This window comes from Cervus canadensis, chromosome X, assembly GCF_019320065.1.
Source record: "Cervus canadensis isolate Bull #8, Minnesota chromosome X, ASM1932006v1, whole genome shotgun sequence".
Taxonomy (NCBI): Eukaryota; Metazoa; Chordata; class Mammalia; order Artiodactyla; family Cervidae; genus Cervus; species Cervus canadensis.
In genome coordinates, this window is record NC_057419.1 from 54,948,177 (window position 1) to 54,957,076 (window position 8,900).

The 8,900-nt window shown below is 33.0% G+C and overlaps 1 protein-coding gene and 1 non-coding gene across 5 annotated transcripts in view; one reads left to right on the plus strand and one right to left on the minus strand.

The window, feature by feature from the left end:
- WNK3 (WNK lysine deficient protein kinase 3) overlaps positions 1-8,900 on the minus strand; it is a 162,641-nt gene that overhangs the window by 125,422 nt on the left and 28,319 nt on the right. The window lies entirely within an intron of this gene.
- Positions 7,925-7,990, plus strand: LOC122436179. The gene has a single exon (XR_006267937.1). It is a non-coding gene; the product is annotated as a small nucleolar RNA SNORD52 (small nucleolar RNA).

Consider the following 8,900-nt stretch of genomic DNA (forward strand, 5'->3'; position numbering starts at 1 on the left):
AACAATTTAACATTGGAACAGCTTGTCAATTAAAGGTTATTTAGAAATCAAGCTCTGAATCTACTTTCTCCTGATGTGTTTTTTCTCTTTTTAAATTATAAAAATATTCAGGCATAAACAAAAAGGTGTAACAACCAGCTTTGTTGAATTTTTAACATTTTGCCAAATTTGCTTCCATTTTAACAAGACATTACAGAATTAAAGTCCTCTACATATCACTCCTTGATTTGATCCCTTTCCTTTCCCTCCCAGAAGTAACCACTACTTGAGTTAGGTTTTTAATCCATGAAAGATTTTAGAAGTTTTAATTATATGCTTGTATCCATAAGCAATATAGTTTTACATATGTTAAAACATATAGGTGGTTATCACATGGTATGCATCCTTTTGCAAATTATTTTGCTCAATGTTACATTTTTTATATTTATGTACTGTGATATGTATAATTTGAGCTTATTCATTTTAACTATTATACAGGATCTCATTAGACAGTTCTACCACACTGATGAATAAAGTTATCCATTCAGCCCACTGATGGGCATTTGGATTGATTCAAGTTTACTTTATTATAAACAATTTTGCATTGCATATTCTTGGGATGGCTCCTTGCCCTGGTATTGTGAAAGTCACTTAGTCGTGTCCAACTCTTTGTGACCCCATGGACTATACAGTCCATGAAATTCTCCAGGCCTGAATACTGGAGTGGGTAGCCTTTCCCTTCTCCAGGGGATCTTCCCAACCCAGGGATCAAACCCAGGTCTCCAGCATTGCAGGCAGATTCTTTACCAGCTGAGCCACCAGAGAAGCCCAAGAATACTGGAGTGGGTAGCCTATCCCTTCTCCAGTGGATCTTTCTAACCCAGGAATTGAACCGGGGCCTCCTGCACTGCAGGTGGATTCTTTCCCAGCTGAGCTACCAGGTATTAAGTGGGGGGGAAGACCTTAAATCCCCTCTCTACATCATCTTAATACCTAGCCTACTTTTCTTTTTCTCCTAATTTTGATTAGGAGTAATCTATTAAGATTTAAAATGTGTTATCATTGTGAAAGGTAGAATCTAGACAGTAGGTATTATGAATGTTCTATGATTTTTAACTTTGTTCTAGATTTGAAATGTTTCATAAGAAAATGCTAGAAAAATGTATTGTCAAATGTACATGTAACATTCTCTTATCATTCATTTACTCTTCCATAGCTGGCTATGTTTCATTTCTCATTTCTTCTCTCATATATTTTTACCCTCATATTTTCCTTCATCAGGTTCATTGATCGTTTTTCAGAGTCAAAAAATTTAGAATTTATCATATTTTATAATTTTTTATTAATTTCAATTATCTTATATTAACTCCCTCTTTCTCTTTTTTGCTTTCTTTTAGTGTTACTTCTCTAATGGCTTAAGATAGGTACTAAATTCCTTCTAGTTATTGTTCATCAATAATGAAGGCATTTTAGTGATAAATTTTATTCTGGGTGTAGCTTTTACAATGACTCACAAATTTTGTTGCAAACACTGTCTTTTTCATTGCTTTCTAGGTAGTTCATACTTTTAGTTTTTATCTCCTCACTGATCTAAAGACTGTGATTTCTGATCTCCAATTAGATAAGAATCTTATTGTTACATGTTTCATTATTCATTTCTAATTTTGAGTGATGCAGAATATAAAATCTCTTTTCTTTTAACATAAGGTTTTCTCTGGGCCACATATTTAACCAATTTTTTAGTAGCTTATAGACTATAAAAATGTGTATTTCCTATTTGGAGGATATTTAAGGTTCTATACATACCCATCAAATGGAGTTTATGGATTATATTATTCAGTTTCTCTCTATTTATTCACTTTTTGTCTGCTTGATCTGCCCTATTCTGAAAGAAGTGTATGAAATTTCCTACTACAGTTATACGTTTATCCATTTTCCTTTAATCTATTTGAGGTTCTGAATTTAAAATATTAACCAGAATATTTTTGGTGCCTACAAGTCTTTATCAATGGTACTTATCTTCTTAAACTATGAAGCAAATAACTTTATAATAAACAGGTATTTCTGTTTAATGCTTTAATTTTACTTTCTTTCTTCTGAGATAGATATTAATATTGGTTGGTACTCCTCCTGCTTTCTCTTTGCTGGTTTATAGCTTCACCTTAACCTTGCTTTATCATTGTTTTAAGTATTTTTTCTAGTAAACAACACACGTGGGTTTTGTCTTTTAATCCCATCTGAAAATGTGAGTTTTTAAACAAACAAGTGTAATATGTCCACATTTGATACAGTAAAAGATATATTTCATTTTACTCCTTCTATTTTAAGTTATTTATCTTACTTTGCTGCTTCCTTTTATTCCTGTTAACTTAAAAGTATTTCATATTGTTTCTCCTTTTTACTAGTGGTTAGCTTCCTTTTCCTGACATTCAAAATTAAACACTAATAAACTAATTCAGCAAAGTAACAGGATACAAAATCAACACTCAAAAATAAATTGGGTTTCTAGAATTTAAAAGGATATCCTGCATATAGTTAGGAACCCCAAGGGGGATAGTATTCATGTAATGACAAATTATAAATAAATTTACCCTAATGAAAAAGGAAAAAAAGTTTTTATACATTAAAATAAATAATTCTCAAAGAAAATTAAGAAAACAACTCCATTCATAACATCAAAAAGAATAAAATATGTAGGAAGAAATTTATATAAGGAGGCAAAAAGACTTCTATCACTTAAAACTGCATGGCTGATTGATGTCAATGTATGACAAAAACCACTACAATATTGTAAAGTAATTAGCCTCCAACTAATAAAAATAAATGGGAAAAAAATGTAAAAAAAAATAAAATAAAAAAATAAAAATAATGTGCCAACTAAAAAAAAAAAACTGCAAAACACTGTTGAAATTACAGAAGGCATAAATAAATAGAAATACATCCCATATTTATAGATTGAAAATCCTAATACTGTTAAGATGTCAATACCAAAAGAGATCTGCAAATTCAATGTAATCCGTCAAAATCCCTATTTTTGCAGAAATTTTTAAAAAATGCTAAAATCCATATGGAATCTCAAGGGACCTCAAATACACAAAACAATCTTGAAAAAAAGAACAAAGTTGGAGTTCTGGACTCCAAAACTAACTACAAAGCTATAGTAATCAAAATACTGTGATACTGGTACAAAGACAGACATAAAGATCAGTGGAACAGACTACAGAGCTAGAAATAATCCCTTGTATAGTCAAATAGATAATTTTCAACAAGGGTATCAAGATTATTCAATGAAGAAACAATTGTCCCGTCACAAAAAGTTTGGGAAATTGAGTATCCGTGTGCAAAAGAATGAAGAACTTATAAAAACAAAGTAGCACAGTGGTTACCCTTACCTTATGCCGTATACAAAAATGAACTTAAAATGCATCAAAAACATAAGAGCTAAAATCATAAAACTTTCAGAAGAAAACATAGGGGGAAAATCTTCATGACACTGGGTTTCACAATGAATTTCTAAGCCAAAAGCACGCAGGCAACAACAGGAAAAAAATAGATAAACTGAACTTAAAAACTTTTGTGTATCAAATGCACTATTAAGAGTGTAAAAAGGCAATGCATAGAATGGGAGAAAACATTTGCAACTCACATATCTGGCAAAGGATTAATACTCAGAATATATAAAGAACTCCATCTCTCAACAACAACTCAAATCCAAAATTGGCAAAGGACTTGAATAGGTATTTTTTCCAAAACAGAAATACAAATGGTAAATAAGCACAAAAAAGAGGCTCAACATATCTAGTCACTGGAAAAATGCATATCAAATCCATAATGAGATGCCACTTCACACCCATTAGGATGGCTATTTAAAAAGCACACACATGATATTGGCAAAGATGTGGAGTAAGTAGAACCCTTATGCATTGCTGGTGGAAATGCAAAATGAACACTGTGGAAAACAATATGGCAATTCCTAAAAAACTGAACACAGAATTATCATATGATACAGTAATTCCACCTTCTAGGTATATACCAAAAAGAACTGAAAACAGAGACTTGAGCAGATACTTGTACACTAATATTCATAGCAGTGTTATTCACAATAGCCAAAAGGCGGACACAATACAAATGCCCATCAAAGGATGAATGGACAAAACAAGTGTGGTATATACATACAAGTTCTTAAAAAGGAATAAAATTCTTAAACATGCTACAACGTGGACAAATCTTAAAAATATTACACTAAGTGATGTAACTCAGACACAAAAGAACAAATATTATATGATTCCACTTAAATGAGATACCTAGAATACACAAATTATTAATAGAGACATAAAGTAAAATAGTAGTTACCAGGGGCTGGGAAGAGTGGGGAATGGGAAGTTATTGTTTAGTGGGTTTAAGTTTGGGGTGATGAAAAAGTTCTGGAGATGGGTGGTAGTGAGGGTGAAAGTACTTAATGCCACTGAATTGTACACTTAAAATAATTAAAATGGTAAATTTTATGTTATTTACATTTTGTCACAATAAAAATTTATTTTAAAAAAGGGAGGGAGGTGGGAGGGGGGATCAGGATGGGGAACACATGTAAATCCATGGCTGATTCATGTCAATGTATGGCAAAAACCACTACAATATTGTAAAGTAATTAGCCTCCAACTAATAAAAATACATGAAAAAAAAGAGTTAAGGAACTCATATAGTATTTGTCTTTCTCTGACTTATCTCACCTAGCATAATATCTCACCTAGCATAATGTCTTCAAGGTCTTTCCATGTTGTCACAAATGGCAGAATTTCCTTCTTTCTTGAGGCTGAATAATATTCCACTGTATACATATAAACATCACATCTACTTCACCCAATCTTCTGTTGACAGACACTTAGACAGACACTTAGGTTGTTTCCATATCTTGGCTACTGTGAATGCTGCAATGAACATGGGTATGCAGATATCCCTTACAAATATCCTATGACACCATTTATATGTGGTATCTAAAATCTGAACTTGTAAAAACAGAGTAGAATAGTGGTTACCAGGTGCTAAGGGTCGGGGAATGTTATTTCACGGTACAAACTTACAATTAACAGAGAAGTAAGTTCTGGAGATCTAACCAGCAGTGATTACAGTCAACAATATTGTATGTTTGGGACTCCCCTGGTGGTCCAGGGATTAAGAATCCACCTTTTATGCAGGGGACGGAGACAATCCCTGCAGGGTCAGGGAACTAAGATCCCACTTGCCAGGGCAACTAAGCCCACACACCACAACTAGAGAAGCCTGCAAGCTGCAACGAAGAGCCTGCATGCCACAGCTAAGACTCAACAGCAGCCAAAAATAAATTAATTAGTTAAAAAAATACTGTATGGTAAACTTCAAAGTTGCTAATAGACTAAATCTCAGCTGTTCTCAACACAAAAAAGAAATGACTATGTAACATGCATGATAAAGGTATTAACTAATGTTACTATAGTAATCATATTACAGTATATAAGTGTATCAAACCAACAGTGGTTGTTATACCTTAAATTTACACAGTGTATCTCAATATTTTTAAGCTTAAAAAAAAAAAAGAGTTAAGGAACTCAAAGAACAAAAGCAAGGAACAACAAATTTAGAAGACAGCTGAAAACAAGTAAAGTGTTTATGCTTTTCTATCTAATCTAAAATGACTAATAAATTCTAAATGTCCCTGTAATTGGCTAGGAGTCATCCTCTCATGATAGATCAGTAGATTTGCTCTGAAGAATAAGGAATAAATTTTGATGCTTTCTGATTAAATAAGCAGAATACAAGTCTTTCATGTACCATATCAAATTACTGTATCTTTTGATCCTAGTCAGCATTAAAAGTAAACAACTTTACAAAATTACAACTGCTGTCCCAGACATATTGCTGAAAGTCCACTAAAAAAGGTACAGCCAAGCCCTTCAAAGGTCCACTTCTAATTCAATGAGAGGAAAGTAAACCTGTCAAACTAGCACCAAAATCCAGAGGAAAGTTTTCAGCTACTATAGTAATCTTAAAACACCGACAGTAACTTAAGACACAGACAGATTGATACACGTAGACACACACACATACTCTATTGTATTAATGATAACCAGTTTGATAAGGTAATTTTCATACATCGCCAATGAATAGAGTTAATACTAAGAAATGAATAAGGATTTAGAAGGCAAATTGTGATAGTTAATGGAGATGACATAGTCAGAAACCAGGAAAATTATAGTCTACAAAAATGATCCCTAAATCTACTGTCTCTAAGCAGTAAGGTCAAAAAAAGTATCAAATATCAATTTTCAGTGTTATAAATATTAGTATATATGGCTGATAAATATAATAGAGGTCAAATACAAATTTACCAAATAGATTTCAACTACTCCATACTTCTTTCAAAAGAAATACTGTCCTGTTATGAATGTTAACTAAACACTTTATTATAATATATGGAATGCTAAAAATGTACACAAAATCTTTCCTGAGACAAGGCACAATATCAACACGATTAACCTACATATGTATTTATTCAAGATAAGAAGCATTTAGTTTCCAAAAGGTAAACTATGGCCTTATCAGTTATGTCTCTCAATTCAAACACCAAATATGAACTACAGAAACAGGTCAGAGGCTATATGGATCTGTTTCTGCAAACATGAAAGAAGGAAGAAGAAATCATCAACATTGTTATAAAAGCTGTATTATAACTTGTTCAAGTAAAGATGAATGCTATGAAGCCTTTAAAATGGTTCTTAAATATCAATGAATATTCTGAATAAATATGAAGTTACTAAGTATTTTATCACTAACATTTATTGAATACTCAAATAGGTACTGCATGCTTTATAAGCATTATCTCTAATTCTCAACATTTTATTTCTCAAGCTGAACAGTAGGTATACAATTTCCACCATATTATTCTTTATTCAGATATCAGAAATATCTATTATACTTTTCTTTTTTTAAAAAAAAAGTGAAAAAGTAAAGCTCCAAAATGCTAAACTACTTAGCTTGCCCACAGTACCTAGGAAGTTTACCTAGCACAGGTAAACTGGAACTTAGGCCTGCTGTATTATGAATTCTAAGCACTTCCTAGTTCAAAGCTCTGCCCCTCAGAAACAAAATTCACAGTAATAAAAAAAAAATTCACAGTAATGACTACAGACACCTCATTCACAAACCACTTTCCATGAAGAGATATGTGTAGCACCTTAGAACTAAAACTAAATGAAACACACACTAGGGTAATTATAATTTGTAGATGGTAACATCAGAGTATTAATCAAGAAATTAGCACATTAAAAAAAGAAATCAGCATATAATAATCACAGTTTGGCCATATGAGCATGTTAAAGATTTTAGACAATAATGGTATGTATCAATACCTAAATGAAAGTATTCATCAATGGTGGTCAAAATAAGATATAGAAAGAGAGATGAAACACAGACATAGCCAGGTTCACTTGTCTTCCAGTACCACTGAACATAGAGGATTCCTCACCCAATTAGGACCTGAACATCCAGTTCATTTGGTCAGTATACTGCCTTAGCAGGACACACAGGAACATCTAGTTCCTTTGTTCTGATTCTATACTTACTAAGCTAGCTTCTGATTATAATTTACCTTCCCATGTATTTAACCTACAGACCATTAGAGCATATGGCCTAACAACTGTATCAGGTAAAATGAATTCATTAATTCGTTCTAAACTAGTAAATTTCTGTCCTATATCTAGGCATTTGAGTTAGCACTAGTCAGTCTCCTCAACGTGTCTAACCACTTCTGGACACTGACAAAAGGTGAAGGACAGATATTGAACCAGGGCAACCCAACCATGAAACAGTTCCTCCGAATCTCCAAGCCAGAGAATGTCCTTAAATGACACCATTAACTAGTACCCCTTGAGCTTCAGCAGTTAGTTTAATGTTAAGAACCTTATTTTACAGGAATGATGATTTCTCAGTAGAGTTTCTGATGCAGGTCTTGATGTCAAAAATTAAGTTCTAACTCATTCGGAAGAGGGAATCTTAAAGCGTCCATTTAAGAAATCATTTCTTTTTTTTTCATTTATTTTTATTAGTTGGAGGCTAATTACTTTACAATATTGTAGTGGTTTTTGTCATACATTGACATGAATCAGCCATGGATCTACATGTATTCCCCATCCCGATCCCCCCTCCCACCCCCCTCTCCACCCGATCCCTCTGGGTCTTCCAATCATTTCTTATAAAATGGCTAAAAACATGAAAAGAGTGATCTGTTCAAATAACTAATGAGGAGGAAATTCTTATATCATCTATGTAAGTGTTATATGGAGGTACTTATATATCTGATGTTAGGAACCTGATGCTGGGAAAAATTGAAGGCAGGAAAAGAAGGGGACAACAGAGGATGAGATGGTTGGATGGAATCACTGACTCAATGGACAGGAGTTTGAGCAAGCTCCAGAAGCTGGTGATAGACAGGGAAGCCTGGCGTGCTGCAGTCCATAGGGCCACAGAGTCGGACAAGACTGAGCCACTGAACTGACAAGTGTTATATACATACAATTGATAGAATATAAATTCCTGCTCTATCCCTTTGGGTAAGTTAATGTATCTAAACCTCACTTCTACCACCTGAAAACTAATCATTCCTACCTCTTTTAACTATTGCAAGATTAAATAAAATACTCAAATTAAGTACCTGCATAAGTGCTCAATTAACGTATTAATTTTGATAAATGCAAAAGTGTACAATACTATTATTAATAACTTAACATACACTCAAGTTCCTCAAACCACAAATTTCCTGATTGTTGGGTTTTCAGAAACTTAACACTGTTATACTTAGGAAGAGTCCACATAAAACTAAAAGGTAGTTCCAATTAATAAATGTAGGAGAGTGGAAAATAGAAAATCACCATTAGAACACCAGAGTT